The following is an 18,893-nucleotide window of genomic DNA, read 5'->3' on the forward strand; positions in this document are numbered from 1 at the left end:
AATACTTCTTGGGGTGCCTGGGTGGCTCAGTCAGTGACGTCTCTAACTCTTGATATCAGCTCAGGTCATGATCTGATGGTTTTTGGGTTCGAGCTCTGCATGGGCTCTGCACGGACCGTGCGGAACCTGCTTGAGATTCCCCCTCTTTCTCTGCCCCTCCCCCTGTCTCAAAATAAATAAACTTAAAAAAAAAAACTTCTTTATAAGAGATCACTCATTTTTTTTCTCATTCTCCTGAAACTTCAGCTAAGGAAAGCCAAGCATTCTCTTTCTTTCAATTTGTAACTAGTATTTTCTTCACCATTTGCTTAAAAATTACTATTTTTTTTTAATTTTTTTAAATTTATTTTGAGAGAGAGACAGATCATAATTGTGGGAGGGACAGAGAGAGAGGGGGAAACACGGAATCTGAAGCAGGCTCCAGGCTCCAAGCTGTCAGCACAGAGCCCCACGTGGGGCTTGAACTCATGACCCATGAGATCACGACCTGAGCCGAAGTTGGGACGCTTAACCGACTGAGCCACCCAGGCGCCCCTAAAAATTACTATTTCTACTTAAAGGTGCCCCAAATATCCCCCATCCCTTAGTGCCCCGATTATACTATTAGAGTTTTATTCCTTTAGCTGAAAGCTAAACGGCTTGCTATAATACAAATACCCCCACAAAAGTGTTAGCAGTTAGTTTTTTGCACTATCCAGGGACGCGTGGATCTAATGTAATTACAAAGAAGAAATCGGGTGCTCCAAATTATTAGGCACATCATTGCCAAAGGGGAACGATTTGAGCTACAAAGAAGCAGAATAGGGAGACTGCACCTGCCAACATATAAGCTCCCACCCAGGGATCTGGCTGAGCTCAGCTGCAGGTGGTTCCAGGCAGGTGGTTCCTTTTATCTCCATGGTGTGAATATTTGCAGGCAACAATGCTGGAGGATCCAGTAGGATCAGCAACCAGTGGGAAAGCTTTTCCTGGCTGACCCCAAACAGACCCAGGGGGTAGTCACAGGCAATCCAGAAAAGTACTGCAGGTTCGCTCCTTGAATGGGTTTCTGCAGAAGGGAGCGAGGACAGAAACGGAAATGGCAGTAGCGAGAGCAAACAAAGTTACTGAATTTGTACCGGAAGCCTAGTGTTCGAGGCCGGAGACTGCAACTTTGATGATGGAGCTGAGGAGCTCTTTGTAATTAGAATAGCGACCCAAACCAAGAAGTGACAAGAGAATCCAGGGGCAAACCTGAGTGGGGACATTAGCCAGCCAGCCCAAGCTGAACACCCGTCTAACCCCAGCCAGGTGGGCTCCAGAGTTAACACCCCAAGTGCATTTTCGTTACTTGTAAGTGAATATTCCCAGTGATACCCGACATTTATTGAGCACTGCAGCTGGTACTGTATTAAGCTTCTCTCAGTTGATTTTCATAGTAACCTGGATATAATTATCTTCATTTTACAGAAGAGGACACGGGGGCTTAGAGCTAACTCGTTAACCCCAAATTTCAGAGACAAGCAATTGTATTCCGTGTATTTCCTAGTGTTAGTAAGCGACAGACCGGGAGGCTTGAACGATGGAAGCTGATTGCCTCGTTGTTCTAGAAGCTAAAGGTCCAAGATCAAGGTGTCAGCAAGGTTGGTTTCTTCTGAGGCCTCTCGCCTTGGCTTCTAGATGGTCTGTCGGACGGCCATGTTCCCTCTGTGTCTGTGTCCTAATCTCTTCTGAAGACACCTCAGGATGAGATTAGGCCCCACCCTGATAAACTTGTTTGACCTTAATAGCCTTTCTAAAGATCACGTCTCCAAATACAGTCACCGAATCTGAGGTATTGGGGGTTAGGGCTTCAACACATGAATTTTAAGGGGACGCAATTCTGCCCGGAACAGCAATTAATTCTTCAGTTTGTATGCAGATAGAGATTTACCACAGAGAAGCACGACTGAGTTACAACAGTAAACTGTTACATTGGCCAATGAAACAGAAACCACTCCGGGTACCTCAAAATAAGAAACTTGTCACAAGGAGACGGTCACACAGGTGAGAGAAGACCGAAGAAGTCCAACAGAAAGAAGCTAGTGATAAATACGCACAGGAAAATATTCGTCCTCCTCGACTGGCGGGACAAAGGAAGGAGGCGGTGTCGCTGGAGCGGCTTGAGATCTGGGGCCACCCAGTGGATGTCAACCCCGGTGGGCCTGACCAGGAGGAGCTGGGATGACAGAGGCAGGTCTGTCTGGCCAGCGATGATGTCATCTGAAACAGACAGGAGGAGACATGGCCTCACTTCTCCTCTCGGCCAGTGCCTGCCTCCGGCTGGCCTCCCCACTCCCAGGCCAGAGGGCATGAGAAACTCAGAGATGTAGCCCCCTTAATTGCCCACAGTGCGTAGAGCAGAGCAAGGAAGAGCTCCGGGAGCAACGAGCCAAGTCCCCACACAGCTATGCAGGGCGTACAGTCCTTCGCAAGTTGGACGTGATGCGTCTCAAGTACTGGGTGTGTGGGCCTTATAATGTCACCAGTGACATTCCTCCAACGACTGTGAAGCAGCACTCCCTGAATTGTTTAGACCTGGTTTCAGGCCAGGATGCCGGTCTTTGCTTATAGAGATCAGAAAAGCCCCCCCGCCCCCGCGCTTTGCACCGATGGACGGTCTCCTTCCCAGTTTGGTCTGGGTTGGGCTTGGCCTAGGAGATTGTTCTCTAAAATGAGCAAATGCTGGCCAAGAGCTTTGCGGCTGTAAAAATGTGACTTGTCTGACAATTGCTTGGTTCACTTGCTACCTGTCTCTTGCATATCGTTCCTTTTGACTGCGGTTCTTTGGGAGAGGGACAGATCTTTGCAGAGAGCTGTGGCTCCCAGCAGCATTAGGATTGATCATAACATCCATGTGGAGCCCTCTGTGGGGAGGGGACCTGGAGGAGGGCGGGATGCACGGTTCATGTGGCCAGACTTCTCTGCGGCAGTGAACAGGAGAGAGCGAACAGGAGAGAGGCAAGGGATGTCAGACGTGTTAACAGAATCATTTAGAGCCCCTTGTTTTCTACGCGGAGACTTTTTCAAGACCTGGGCTGTTTTGCCTGCTTAATGTACTCGGCATTTGCTGCAGTCAGACCCCGCGGCACGGTTAATGACACAAGTTCGAGGAAGCTTGGGGATCGTGTCAGTAGACACCAGACACTAACCTTGTCAACGCGGAAAGAGACGACATACTTATGGCACGGGGAGACACTCGGCTCCTCAGCCCCTAAAGCACCAGGGAAGCAAGAGATTTGATGTGGGCACACTTACCTCGTGGTTGGATTTCTCCGAAGGCAACAGCAATCGATCATAAAAGTGCAGATCAACAGAGGACTAATTCTGAGTCGTTCAATGGGGTGATCGTGGTAATTTCCTAGGGGCGGGTAATTTCCGAGGGGCGGTAGTTTCCTAGTGGCCACGCCCACGGTCTGAAGCCGGCACTGCCACGTAGAAAAGGTACATGTGGCAGAGGGGTAGCTGATGACACCACTTCAGATGGAGGTACATCCGTTAGTAAATAGAATTCAGCTGTCGGGACACTGCCATGCGCCCCAAGCAATACCGTACTCATGGGATCGGTATTGATGGCCCAGAAAACATAAGGATTTAACACAGGTGACGCCATCTTTATAGGTGTCACTCTGGCTTCTTGGTGGGCCTCGGCTCGTCAGGCGCCCAGCCTATGGCTAGCAGCCTCCCCTGCTCACTCTCCCGATCATCCCCGACTCCAAGCGACCATTTTGGCACGACGTGGATCTACATTTATAACTGTTTTAGCCCTAGCATCCAGCCCGGTGCCTGGCACGTGGTGGGACAAACTGATCTCTAGGATGCTCTCGGGTTTGCCCATAAAATGTTTGAAGCGGTTGGGGCGCCTGGGTGGCTCAGTCCGTTGAGCGTCCGGCTTCGGCTCAGGTCACGATCTCACGGTCCGTGAGTTCGAGCCCCGAGTCGGGCTCTGTGCTGACCGCTCAGAGCCTGGAGCCTGCCTCGGATTCTGTGTCTCCCTCTCTCTCTGACCCTCCCCTGTTCATGCTGTGTCTCTGTCTCAAAAATTAAAAAAAAAAAAAAGTTTGAAGCAGTTGGCCATCCTATTTAATGACTGCTGTGGTTGAAATCATTTCACTTTCTTAGCAAATAAAATCGTAATGTGAAGAGTCAGCGGCACTGAATCCATTCTCAAATTCTGTCCCAGAGTTTTTAGAGAAGGCGGCGTTTAATTATAAATAGAAATTTGGGCATGAGGCTCAGGTTTGGAGTGTTCCAGAGCTCCGTGGAGGCCACGCCACCTTATTCTTCAATTTAGGGCATCTGGGAATGGTGAGATTTAAAATGGTTTTCAAATGTGGCTGCTCGCTGGCGTTATCTGGGGAGCTTTAACGGTTCTGATGCCTCGGTCCTGGGATTCTAGTAGAATTAGTTTGAGGTACCGCTGGGGCATGGGGGGGGCAGGGGTTAAAATTTTCCCAGATGATTCTAATATGCAGCCAGGTTACCCACCAATGTAAGACTCTTCTCTTTTGCAGGTACGGATACTTAACGTTACTGATGATTTGCCTCAAGTGACTTCATCTGTTTATTTTCTGCTCTTAAGTTACCAATAAAGGAAGATGTGTCCCATCCTCCGTGGGAGTCACTGTTCCTCATGAACCCGGTGTTTGGCAGATTGATGGCATAGATCACACAGCCTACTTTCTTTTCCTCTTTATAATGGACACCTCCCATTTTTGCTCTGGCTTCTCTCCATCATCCACCTCCCCCGCCCCACGTATCCCTACCCGTCTTCTAGCTTTAAAGTGGAATATAATCCCCCATTCATCCCTCTGCCTTGTGGGCTCCCAAGAGCATTTGGTTTTTAAGGAGTTTCGCACTATTCACTGGTATGAGGAGACTGGTATAGAGCAATGAAACATAAGGAAGTTACCAAGGTTCCAGAATTTCTAACCATCTTGACAGTGGCCGTCTCTTCTTTTTTTTTTCTTTATTTTTTTTAACGTTTATTTATTTTGGGGACAGAGAGAGACAGAGCATGAATGGGGGAGGGGCAGAGAGAGAGGGAGACACAGAATCGGAAGCAGGCTCCAGGCTCTGAGCCATCAGCCCAGAGCCCGACGTGGGGCTCGAACTCACGGACCGTGAGATCGTGACCTGAGCTGAAGTCGGACGCTTAACCGACTGAACCACCCAGGCGCCCCCCTTTTTTTAAAATTTTTTTTAACGTTTATTTATTTTTGGGACAGAGAGAGACAGAGCATGAATGGGGAGGGGCAGAGAGAGAGGGAGACACAGAATCGGATGGCCGTCTCTTCTATAGCTCATGCCCTTCCCCTCTGTCATGGTGACTAGAGGCGGGGCCTACCAAACCTCTCCCCTGACTTCCAACTTCTTTCCCTCTCATAAAGAACATGCTAAGCTTTAGCCATCACTCCCCATCTCCCCTGTCCCCACCAACCACCTTCTCAGTGTCCAGGCAGATGAACAGGTGGATCCTGGCCCTAAGTGAGCTGTTGCGCTTGTCTGAGACCCTCCAGCCTCCAGGCTGGATGCCCACTTTACTGCCCTTTTAAAATTATTATGAAATTTAATGTCAAATTGGTTTCCATACAACACCCAGGGCTCATCCCAACAGGTGCCCTCCTCAATGCCCATCACCCACTTTCCCCTCCCTCCCACCCCCCATCAACCCTCAGTTTATTCTCAGTTTTCAAGAGTCTCTTATGGTTTGCCTCCCTCCCTCTTTTTTTTTTTTCCTTCCCCTCCCCCATGGTCTCCTGTTAAGTTTCTCAGGATCCACATAAGAGTGAAAACATATGGTATCTGTTTTTGTGTATGACTTATTTCACTTAGCATAACACTCTCCAGTTCCATCCACGTTGCTACAAAAGGCCAGATTTCATTCTTTCTCATTGCCACATAGTATTCCATTGTATATATAAACCACATATTCTTTATCCATTCGTCAGTTGATGGACATTTAGGCTCTTTCCATAATTTGGCTATTGTTTTTTTTTTTTATTTTTTTAAATTTTTTTTTTTAACGTTTATTTATTTTTGGGACAGAGAGAGACAGAGCATGAACGGGGGAGGGGCAGAGAGAGAGGGAGACACAGAATCAGAAACAGGCTCCAGGCTCTGAGCCATCAGCCCTGAGCCTGATGCGGGGCTCGAACTCACAGACCGCGAGATCGTGACCTGGCTGAAGTTGGATGCTTAACCGACTGCGCCACCCAGGCGCCCCCATAATTTGGCTATTGTTGAGAGTGCTGCTATAAACATTGGGGTACAAGTGCCCCTATGCATCAGCATTCCTGTATCCCTTGGGTAAATTCTTAGCAGTGCTATTGCTGGGTCATAGGGTAGTTCTATTTTTAATTTTTTGAGGAACCTCCACACTCTTTTCCAGAGCGGCTGCACCGGTTTGCATTCCCACCAACAGTGCAAGAAGGTTCCCGTTTCTCCACATCCTCTCCAGCATCTGTAGTCTCCTGATTTGTTCATTTTAGCCATTCTGGTGACCACTTTACTGCCTTTAATGTGTCAGCCTGGGCACTAACCTCTTTTAAAACATTGCCTCTATGGAAAATGTGTTTCAAATTGTAAACAACTCACATACAAATAAACTTTTTGGAATTCAACCTGTTTGTAAGTTGGAGACAGCTGATACTTATAATGCAGCAAATATTATTCAAAGGAAAGAACTCAGAATATGAATTAACCCATTGTTTCAGCCTTAAGCGATAAATAATGCTAGCAATAAAACCAAGGTGCTGGAAAGTTTCAGGTCAATTGGGAGCATAGTGTGTGGCATTCTTGTGTTCTAGCATAAGCTACAGCTCGCTATGGAGGTAATTCCCAAGACCTGAGGGGGTGCCTGGTCCTTAGAATTAGCATCAGTTTGGAATACAGGGATAGAGCCCTTACTAGGAGTCAAATACATATTGAATATAATTTGATCTTCACAACAACCCCATGGATTAGGGTCTATTATTACCCCTATTTTATTTTATTTCATTTCATTTTGAGGGAGAGTGAGAGAGTGAGAGCATGCGCGGGGGTGGGGCGGAGGAAGAGGATGAGGGAATCTTAAGCAGGCTCCGTTCTCAGCGTGGAGCCTGACATGGGGCTCGAAATCATGAGCCGTGAGACCATGACTTGAGCTGAAATCAAGAGTCGGTCGCTTAATCAACTGAGCCACCAGGTGCCCCACCTACATTTTGCAGATGGGTAAACTGAGACACAGAGAAGTGAAAGAACTTCCTTATAGCATAGGGCTTGTAAAGGGCTAAGCTATGATTTTCACCAACGTGGCCACTGAGTTAGCACACTTCACGATGCCCAGGTCGCAAGAGTTGGGTAAAGGATGTCATCTGAGTCATACCTTATACCTAAAGATGAAAGAGAAAGAAGAAAGAAAGAAAGAAAGAAAGAAAGAAAGAAGAAAGAAAGAAAGAGAAAGAAAGAAAGAAAGAAAGAGAAAACAGACACTGCCTTAGCCTGGGCAGTTCCCTGTGCTAATGCTACCAGGGGAGGAAGAATTTCGTGTGTGCATGTGTGTGTGCATTTGGAAGTTCAGAGCTGCACCCTCAGCATGTTTTTTTTTTTAATTTTTTTTTCAACTTTTATTTATTTTTGGGACAGAGAGAGAGAGAGAGAGAGAGCATGAACAGGGGAGGGGCAGAGAGAGAGGGAGACACAGAATCGGAAGCAGGCTCCAGGCTCCGAGCCATCAGCCCAGAACCTGACGCGGGGCTCGAACTCACAGACCGCGAGATCGTGACCTGGCTGAAGTCAGACGCTTAACCGACTGCGCCACCCAGGCGCCCCAGCATGTTTAAACTTAAATGTACTGAAGGCTTGGACTTCGGGTGACTGATTTCTACAACACTATTCTTGCTCACGCCTCAGGGCCATGACAGGGACTCCTCTAGAGTCTGGACCTTCTCCTGGTCTTAAAAACAACTGATTTGTTCTATTTAGGTCTCCATAAAATACAGTGAGCTTTGCCTTTTAGGACTTTCCAATATCAGTTTTAAAACTTGCTTCCTTCTCTGAGAACACCTTTTTTTTTTTTTTAAGAAAAGATCATCAAAACTTTACCATATAAAAATTATGCCTTGGAAGTATTAGTAATTTCACCCCCATCCCCACCCCAAATTGTGAATAAATACTTTATAAGTCTCTTGAATGAAGAATCCCAGTTCTTAATTTTTGGAATCGTTTTTATTATTTGTTAGGATTCAGCTATGCCTCTCCTAGGAATAGGTTGTACATTTCCCTGGCCTCAGGGCAATGGGATAATCACTGGCCCATTAAAATAAGTGTCAATGCACCATAAACTAGTATAGTTTTTCTTGGAGAGCAAGGAATGAAGTATGAGCAAGATGCACCAGAGTGTGAATAAAATATATTAGGGAACAAGGAGTTAGGGCTTTAAATTTCCACAATTTTAACCCATAGTCTACAGAGCAACAATCTGGGAAGACAGGTGTTTCTATAACTGTTGGTAGAAGGTTTAACCTGAACCAATGTGATGCTGTTTGTGGTCTCAGAAAGCCCCTTCCTGAGTGCCTATACCTATGCTTTGCTTCAGAAATTTTCATGTGTTTTATTATTGAGTGGTGCCCAGGTCCTGCTGTAGATGTCATATAATAGTATGCGTACAGTATTAATTTTTTTAATGGAAAAATTCTAAATTCTGAAAAACATCAGGCTTCAAGGACTTGAGATAAAACACTGTAGGCTTTTCAATTTTTTCATTAAAATTTTTTTTTCGGGGCGCCTGGGTGGCTCAGTCGGTTAGGCGTCTGACTTGGGCTCGGGTCATGATCTCATGGTTTGTGGGTTTGAGCCCCACATTGGGCTCTGTGCTGACAGCTTGGAGACTGGAGCCTGCTTTGGAGTCTGTGTCTCCTTCTCTCTCTGCCCCTCCCCTGCTTGTGCTCTGTCGCTCTGTCTCTCAAAAACAAACAAATGTAAAAAAAAAAATTTTTTTTAATTTTTTTCATGTTTATTTATTTTTAAGAGAGAGACAAGACTGTGAGCGGAGGAGGGGGAGAGAGAGGGAGACACAGAACCTGAAGCAGGTTCCAGGCTCCCAGCTGTCAGCACAGAGCCCTATGCAGGGCTTGAACCCACGAGCCTTGTGATCATGACCCGAGCCAAAGTTGGACACTTAACCGACTGAGCCACGCAGGCACCCCGAAACACCGTAGACCTTTTTACAAAGGACCATTTGACTGACATATAAATTCAGCAAAACACATCGCTTAATCTGCTTTTAAAATTCATTGATTGATTGATTTAATTAACAAGTATTTATTAAATTAAGGGTGAGGATGCAATTGTGATAAAAATGAGAAACCAATCTAACGAGGCAGACAAAACATTTAATTGTCACATATAGAAATAGAGACACACAAGCTCTGTTAAAGACTATGAAGGATTTTTTTTTTTTTTTTAACTGAACTCCACGCCCAGCTCAGAGCCTGGGTTGCAGGGTTGCAACTCACGACTCGGAGATCAAGACCTGAGCTGAAATCAAGGCTTAGGCGCTTAACCAACGGAGCCACCCGGGTGCCACTAAAAATGACTTTTGATATCACCCAGTCTAGAAAATGCATGTTTAACATTGTTTTTTTAAAACTGATTGTGCTGAAATCAAATTTGCACAGTGCTGGAGCAAAGATGAGAATACTTCAATGTAAATGCATATGAAACAAGGATGGGTTTGCCAGCCCACAATTTGCTGGAATGAAAGAGGGCAGATAAACTGAATTCTACCTGTCACAGCTGGAATTTTGAGTGTTTATTTCAATGTCTACTTAATAGCGTGTGTGTGTGTGTGTGTGTGTGTGAACTTGTTTAATATTTTCAACCTAATGCATTATGTACATATCAGTCTTGTAATATAGGTTCTAATATTATTGCTGTATTACAGATGTGATAACTAAGGCTCAGAGTGTTTATTTCAATGTCTACTTAATAGCGTGTGTGTGTGTGTGTGTGTGAACTTGTTTAATATTTTCAACCTAATGCAATATGTACATATCAGTCTTGTAATATAGGTTCTAATATTATTGCTGTATTACAGATGTGATAACTAAGGCTCAGAGGGGCCCAAGTCACATAACTAACAAGTGGCCGATACCTAAATTGAGCATGATACTGCTCCTGGATGCTCACTGTACTTATGACTGCGGGGCATGAGTCAATGGGGACTAAGGTGACGGGGACGGTGCAGAACAGTGAAAGAGTTCTGGATTTATAGGCTGGGGAATTGGGTTCAAGTTCCGATTTTATTACTGACCGGTTCTGTGATTTTGAGCCTTACCCGTATAATATAGATAATAATTACTGCTTCTCTGGGTGGCTGTGAAGGCTGAATGTATGTGCAGTAGACTGGCAAAATTAAAAGTCTGAAGGTAGTCAGTGTTGATAAGGATGCAGAATAATGGGAATGTTCTTCATTCACTACCAGTAGGAGTGTAAATTGGTTAACCTTTGGAAAAGAGTTTGGCATTATCTTGTTAAGCTGAATATGACCATCACTCCATGACCCAGAAAATCCACACATGGGGACACTCGTGCATACATACACCAGCACCTATGTGTAAGAATGTTCTTTGTAGCATTATTTGTAATAGCCCCAAACCGGAAATAAGCCAAATGTCTACCAACAGGAGAATGGATACATCAGTTGTGGGATATTCACACTGTGGAACATAAGAAAATAGTGAAACCGAATGAACTTCAGCCATTTAAAAAAGCATGGTTAACTTTTAAATCCATTGTTGGGGGGGGGGGGGAAGCAATTCTCAGGAGAATACTTACAGTGTGATTCCATTTTTGTAAAGGAATAACATAGGCAAATTAAAAATATCTTGCTTAGATATAGAGCCATGTGGGGTCAAATTATTTTTGAATAATAAAGGGATGATAAACTCAGAATTCAGAGTGTAGTCACCTTTGTGGGTGTGGGGGATGGTGTTGGGAGATGAGCACCTCCGTAGATTTAACAAAATTAACCATGTTCTGGTTCCTCTATTGGATGGTGGGGTCACAGACGTCAATTCTTAAACAGTTTTCCCCCTAACATGTATATTACATATAATCTTTTTGTGAGCATCAATCGCTATACAATGCCCATTAAATAGCCCTAGATAGTGCAACTCTGAGCCTTTTGAGGAATTCTAGCCTTTGCTCCCTCTGTCCACAGCATCTTGTCCAGAGGTAGACACATAATAGATGCCCAGGAAGGATTAATTAAACGAATAACATTTGGCTAAAAAGAAACTGAAAAGACACAATATCCATGATGTGCTTTACAAACGAAAACTGCTATACAAACAATAGGTATTATTAAAAAGAGAAACTTACAGTAATATCATTTAGGTCCTACTCCCTCAAGACTGAATTGCTTTAATGGATGATCTTGTGATGAAATGTCCGTCAACACTTCCATTGTGGATGCATAATGCATTGAGTCGGTGGCCTCGAACCCACTAGTTTCTGAGGGAACACCAAAGTAAGTTTATTTCCAACCCGTTTCTTCTCTTCATTTTATTTTATTTTTTTTAGAGAGAGAGAAAGAGAGAGAGCGCACAAGCAGGGGAGAGGGGCAGAAGGATAGAGAGAGAATCTTAAGCAGACTCCGCGCTCAGCCCGGCACCCGATGCAGACCGCATCCCGCCACCCTGGGATCAGGACCTGAGCCAAAATCAAGAGACGGATGCACAACCAACTGAGCCACCCAGGCGCCCCAACCTGTTTCTTCTCTTAGATTTTAAGAGCAGAGCAAGTGTTTTCTTTCGTAGTAGATGGGGGTACAAAGAGTACTTGTCAGTTTGAAAATACTGAAAATGACTGGGGAAGAAGAAACGTGCACTCTTCTTGAAAAACGCTTTCCTGCAATCCTACGGGAATAACCCAAGGTGGCTGTTCAGGCGATCCACATTATTCAGAGACAAGGAGGAAAGAGCTAAGCGTGCGGTAGGCAAAGGCAAATGGCATCTGTTTACAGTATGTGTTTTGTACCTAAACTTTGTCGGTCACCCACTAGGCAAAGCATGGGAAGGTGGCTCTTCGTTCTTCCCACTAATGGCCCACTCTTCACGACCTGATTATTTCCTCTGTCTGTTACTTAGATTTCAAATAGATCCTCAGGGCAACCTCTTTATTTTCGAGGATCCCTTTTCCTTGTGCCTCTGGGCGTCACTCCTTTCTCACGAAGAAAGAGGAAGAGCTAAGACAGAAATTCTTGGTACGATTATCAAACAACAATTAGCGTTTATTGTGCGTGTGCCTTACAATGCTGTACTGCGTTTCCCTTCCTCCCAACAGAGGCAGCCCTGAAGTGTGGTTCTGAGTCTGTTTACACCACCCAGATATCAAATTGACTTGCTAATGGTAACTCTTCCTTGGTATCCATGGGTTACTGTGTCATGTGATTTGACATCAAGTACAGACAGTGCTGATTAGGAGCATCCAGCTCTGTCCATCTCCGTGCATCACTGAACCATCTGGTCATTTATTCACTAATAAGCCCCTAATGGCCCAAATATTCACCGGCCTGTCATTGTGACATGGCATAAAATGCCTACATCTTTCAACTCGCTTTGACATGTTGCTTGTTTCACATCAAAACCCGTCATTTACAGGAAAAGAGCTCAGAGGGGTAAAAACTTGACCTAATCTGCAGTGTTAACACAAAGACAGAGGCTTGGTATCTGGTAGCCTGACGAAAAGCATGTAAATGGGCAGGAATTCATTTTGTACATTTTTTTTTTCCCCGTTCTCATTTACAACGTTCTTTAAGTTTGGTATCGTTCCTAATATGGGATTTTATGTGGGCTCTGTGCCGAAATATCTATCCGGTATCTGCTTAAATAGTAAAGAGTGCTTTCAGAGGAAAGAGCTTTCTGGAGGCAGGAAGCTTGCCTGTTTACATTTAAATGGTAAGGAAAAAAACCTGCACGATCTGGATCCAAAAAGCAAGTGTCTGCAATTCTCAGAAGACTATGGTTTGTGATTTTAACGCTCTTACTCCCTGTCCTTCTTTTCTAGCTTTAATGTGCTGTTTTTACACATTAGAGCTGAGTATCCCAGGGAATGTGAGATTATCCACATTCGGAGCGTTTGATTCTATCACCAGAGCAATAATGAAAGCTTGTGATCTTTACTTTCAGTCGTGACCAGTAGGAAAGGGAGGCCCAAAATGCTACAAGGCGGAGGGAAAGTGATAAAAAATAGCAGGGGTTCAGGAGGGGAAATGCAGCATTCTATCACATTCAGTGCGGTTAAAATCTTGGTCCTTGAGTGGAACGAAGACACCGTGTAACTGAAGTTCACTAGCTGTTTTTGGGTGGTTCATAGTTTACAGATGTTATTAAAATGAACGTCTTCCTCAGAAATCTCCCCATCCCATGTCTCTCTTTCATTGTCTTGTTTTTTCTTTTCAAAAAGTACGTTGCTAAACACCACAGGCTGCCACGGGTTCGGCTTAGAGCATCCTTTTCCCCATCGTCTTCCCTCACCCTTCGCCGAGGCCCCGTACCCTCTCTGTCCTCCACATCAGTAGGCAGAGAGAAGACGGCACCTTTCCGCAGATTTCTCACGGCCCGTACCAAAGGAACTGAACCAAAGGGGGTGCCGGTGGTGGTACAGAAGGCAGAGTTAGGGCTTTCCGATTGGCACAAAAGGTGGAAAGGGCACCCTGGTTTATCTGCAGCTGGCTGGCTTTGTGGGCATAGCAGAGTCTGGATGCAGTGCTGTTGGTCCCACCAAACCCATCTGAGGGTCGGCTCCCACACCTGTTGGGCCCAGCTGACCTAGAGTTGAGCCCAGACCAGCACCCCCTCTGCTCCCCTTTCCTTCCCACGGGAGGAAGCCAGACCAGAGACGCCTCAAGGGTGACAAAGCGGGGGGCAAGCTCACCAATGAGCCTTCCCAAGTGCTCTCTTCGCTCGGGTGTTCTGATTTATTGATGCAGACCTTTTCAAGAAGAGCAGCTTTCAATGCCGATTTGAAGAGAACCCAAGTGTTCTACTGCCTCCGCAGCAGCTTTTCAAATTCTAATTTTCTTTTCCCCTATATTTAGAAGAAGTCTACTACGTTGGTCACGAACTCCCTCATCCTCTTGCGATCACTCATTCTGGTGTAGCTTTATGAAAGCCTCGGCACGAATAATGCTCAGTCTTTATCACTCTACGGGCTGCAGCGAAAGCTTCCCTCCTCGTCAGACTGTGAGCCCACATCACCAAACCGAAGGGAAACTCAAAAGTCCCCTTTTTCTTTGGGGAGCTAATATTCTTGATTTCCTAAGATACTCCTCATTTAAAATATTCCTTCCTGTCATGCCCTAGTCAGCCTTGCATGAAACCAACCACAAGGCTTAGTGCTGTGCTCAGACAACCCGCATTTATTTGTTTACCCATTCAGTCGACAGATATGAGTTGAGCATCCAGCATTTTTCTAGATACCAAGGATACGAAGATGACTAACATGATGCTCCAGCCCTTAAGGAGGTTACAGGGCAGTAGTTTTTTTCAGAATGTGGGATTTGGGTGCAGGTGGGCAGAAATCAATAAATGAGGGCATGGGGGAAGACGACGTTGGGAATTACCAAGGCTTGGTCGTGCAGAAGCAAGTAACCATAAAATAAGAAGAGAGAAAAGTTGGAGGTCGTATGGGAATAGAGGGGAGCGTGGAATACCTGTGTGCTCTTGAATTTTCATCCTCTTGTAAACAAAGACCCACACACCCTCCCTACTTCCTCTCCCTCCTATTCATACCCTTTCCTCTCAGCACCAGTAAGGGAAAAGTCTCTTCAGAGTATAAAAGTACTCTAGCATGGGATGGAAAGAGAAGGGGGGAGGGAGGGGGGGAAAGAGGGGGGAAGCAGAAGGGCAAGGAGAACAACAGAGCAGTACGGAGGGAGGGAAACTCTTGGAGGAGCGCCAAGCCCTCTGAACCCCAAAGCCGCTGAATTAAAAATCCAGAAGACCCTTACCTTACAACAGTAATCGGTGGTTTTTCCCACCAGATGCTCATCGCCCAGCCCTATGCTGTGTGCACCAGGACGGGAGGAAGGCCTGCATAGGAGACCAGCTCCTCCCTTCTCTGTCTCATCATAGGCACACCTCTTCACCTCTTCTCAGTCCTTTCTGATATGAAGGATTGTCTTCATGTGCCTTTCCTGTGGCTTCTCTTGTTCTCCCATCCATGTTTTCCCCCATGATGTGTCCTTCATGCTTTTCTGAAACGTGGAGGAAGGGCGGGGTAGGTGCCATCAGGACTGGCACTTGTCCTTGTCTCTGTTCTTCCAGCCAGGGGGAAGGACTAAAGAGTGATTCATCGCCGGGCCTCCAAGATTCTCACAAGATTGCCGGGGTTACAAAAGTGATTCCTAGAATGCACTATCTTGCTTGTTCGTTTGTTATTCCTGATACGTGGGACGATAAGTGACCGGGAGACCTATTTTTTGTTCATCTAAGTGTGTGCTTGTGAGAAGCTGGGCATTGTCTTCACATCGGACGGCCTGGGTGCCTGGAGGGCCACTAATAGAACATTCCTGTTCTACAGGAATTCACATTTTACATTTCAAAAAACGTACAGAACCAGAGAAACTGAAATCATGGGTACACACAATAAGGTTATCTAGGTAAACAAAACAATCGAATTTCCCTATTTTTTTTTTACTTAGGTAAATAGATAGTATAAAATTTGCCATTTCTACAATTTTTAAGTGTGTACAGCTTAGTGACATTGATTATAATCACAAGGTTGTGCGGTCATCACTACTATCAATTTCTAAAACCTTTTCATCACCTTAAACAGAAACTGCATCCATTAAGCAATAGCTCCCCATTATTGCCTCCCCCTACCCCCTAATAACCTCTGATCTACTTTCTGCCTCTATTAATTTGCCTATTCTTGGTATTTCACATAAGTGGAGTCATACATTGGTCCTTTTGCATCTGGTTTATTTCACTCCGCGTAATGTTTTCAAGATCGATCCATGTTATGTGTGTCAGAACATCATTCCTTTCTTTGTGGTCTAATAATATTCCATTGTAAGTATAGATCACATTTGTTTACTAATTTATCTGCTGATACTTGGGATACTTGGGTTATGTCCACCACATTTCTTTGATTTTGTTTAGAAGGTTACCAAATGATTCTACTCAAAACTTGGGAGAAAGGGGCATTACCTAATTAGAAAGGCAGTAGAGGATATAGATAAAGAACCTGAGTCTTAGCGTTAGACTTGGGTTCAAATCCTGTGACCTTCCTATCAAATGCTCAGTCTTACACTCACCTTGGGTAAGTCAACATCACCTCTCTGCACCTTAATTTCCTCATTTTTTAAAAAAAATGTTATTTATTGGGGCGCCTGGGTGGCTCGGTTGGTTAAGCGTCCGACTTCGGCTCAGGTCATGATCTCACGGTCCGTGGGTTCGAGCCCCGCGTCGGGCTCTGGGCTGACGGCTCAGAGCCTGGAGCCTGTTTCAGATTCTGTGTCTCCCTCTCTCTGTGACCCTCCCCCGTTCATGCTCTGTCTCTCTCTGTCTCAAAAATAAATAAACGTTAAAAAAATTTTTTTTTAATGTTATTTATTTTAGAGAGAGAGAGCGAACACAAGTGGGGGAGGGACAGAGAGAGGGGGGACAGAGGAGCTGAAGCAGACTCTGTGATGACAGCAGAGAGCCCGATGTGGGGCTCAAACCCACGAACCATGAGATCATTACCTGAGCCGAAGTTGGACACTTAACTGACCAAACCACCCAGGTGCCCCAATTTCTTCATTTTTAAAATGGGAATCATAACCTCTATTCCACTGACTTCTTGTGAGACTGATAGACAATAACATACTTTGTACATTTTTGGCATGTAGTTGGCAGTCAATAAATAGAAGCCATTTTTCTTCCTTAAATGAAATCCAAAAGGCCAGCGTCTCTCACAATATGGAGTTTAGAGGAGGTAATTAAAGAACAATAAAGGAGGGCCTCAGTGATGAAACGTTTGGGAACTGTTGGAGGCTTAGTGGTCTCTAAGGTTATTTCTAAGCTCTAAAGTTCTATAATTTGGTTAAATTTTCAGCTTGCCTCCCATGACTTAGAGGAAAGAAATAAAATGTCTTAAAAATCAGACAGGCAAGTTCATTGACTCCTCTGCTCCTGCCTTTAGCATACGATTTAGAGGCAGTGAACAAGGATATTGCCTTAAGATTAACATCATTAAAACAAATTTGTGAATGCCCATCTATTTGGGTGGTACTTACCAAAGTACGAAAGATCCATTTGTTTACTCTGCGTTAATTATTGAAAGTTAGCTCAAAGTCTCTCTTCTAAAGGGACTAGTCCCCGCCCCCCCCCCCCGCCCGCCCTTTGGGTGAAAACCTTATGAAAAGTTAAGGAGTCACACAAACTAAAATATGATGAAAATCAAATGAGAAGAAAAGGAAATAGTTCCTCTAGGATCTCAGAGAAAGACTGGTTTACTGGAAAAAGATCTGTGAAGGATGTCAGACTTTAGGAGTACCTTGAAAACAAGGTAGGAAAGACAGAGATGACTGTCTGGATATTCAAAATGGAGCAAGGGTGCAACATACATAAAAAATAGAAATGAATACAAATATATTTAAAGGACTATAAGAGTAAGGAGTGGCAACAGTTGGGAGGATGGAATTTAAAATTTACTTCATATCTATTAAAAAGATTTCTTAGTCGTGTAGGTCAAGTACTGAGTTAAGCACTGCATAGTAGAAACAGTATTTACTTTCATCGAATTTGCGGTCTCTACCTATTGGCATAAACAGATCTATACACCCCTTGTATCTCCACCCATTACTGGCTGTTGCGACACGAGCAAGTCGCTTAACTTTTGGTAATTCTCGGTTTCATCGTCTACATAATGAGGATGATAATAGCCCTACAAGGTCGTTGTTGAGGATTAAATGAGATGATGAATTTGAAGCATTTAACATGGTGCCTGACGCACAGTAAATCCTCAAGAAATGTTAGCTGCTGTTGCTGGGAGCGATGGTGGTGGTGGCAGCAGCAGGACTGCTCGGAGGGGAGGAGAGAGAGATTGTGTTGCCCAGAGTGGGGTTGGAGACGGGAAATGGTATTTTGGCCAAACCCATGAAGTCTCTTGAATGTCAGACCAAAGACTTCGGGTTTTATCTTTAGGCACCGGACAACGGGTGAGGATTTTTGAGCAAGGAAGTAAAACGGGAACCCTAAGGAGAAGGGACCTGGATTAGGGGTATGGAAAAGGAACAAAGGTAAAGAAGTCGGTTAGGATATCATTGCGACCAAAGCTGCAATGCAAGGAGTCGTGAAAACGGAAATGGATAGAGCGTTCCTCAGTTTTCCAAGTTTGGTCAAATGAAAACGGATGCTGGCATGATGGGCGAGGGCAGGAGAAAGACATCAAAAAAAAGAGACTGACTTGAGTTATAAATAGAAGTGATTATACTGAGTGCGTGAACCTAAGATTTTCTTACCTAATGTGTATTTGTTGTTTTTGCCACCCTTGCGGGGGTGCTCAGGGAAAATAAACCGTACATTCAAGGATCCACGTGGTCTAACCTGTACCACCTGGCAGCCAGCGCTGTATGAAAGGAAAGCCATAGCTAGAAATGATAGAGCTTTTGGGAATTGGCTTGGCTTAGGAGCAGCAGGGGAGCTTGCTGTCTGGATTGCTCTCTCCACCTCTCGCTGTGACAGAGAAGGTCCAGCTTACCAAAGCAAATTAGCTTAGGACAGTGGTTCTTAAACTTTAGGGGGCGTCAGAACCACCTGGGGTGCTTATTCAAACACAGATTGCTGAGTCCCACCCACCGGAGTTTCTGACATAGTAGGTGCGCGGTAAGGCCCAAGGGTTTA

Source organism: Prionailurus bengalensis, chromosome C1, assembly GCF_016509475.1.
Source record: "Prionailurus bengalensis isolate Pbe53 chromosome C1, Fcat_Pben_1.1_paternal_pri, whole genome shotgun sequence".
In the NCBI taxonomy this organism is placed as follows: Eukaryota; Metazoa; Chordata; class Mammalia; order Carnivora; family Felidae; genus Prionailurus; species Prionailurus bengalensis.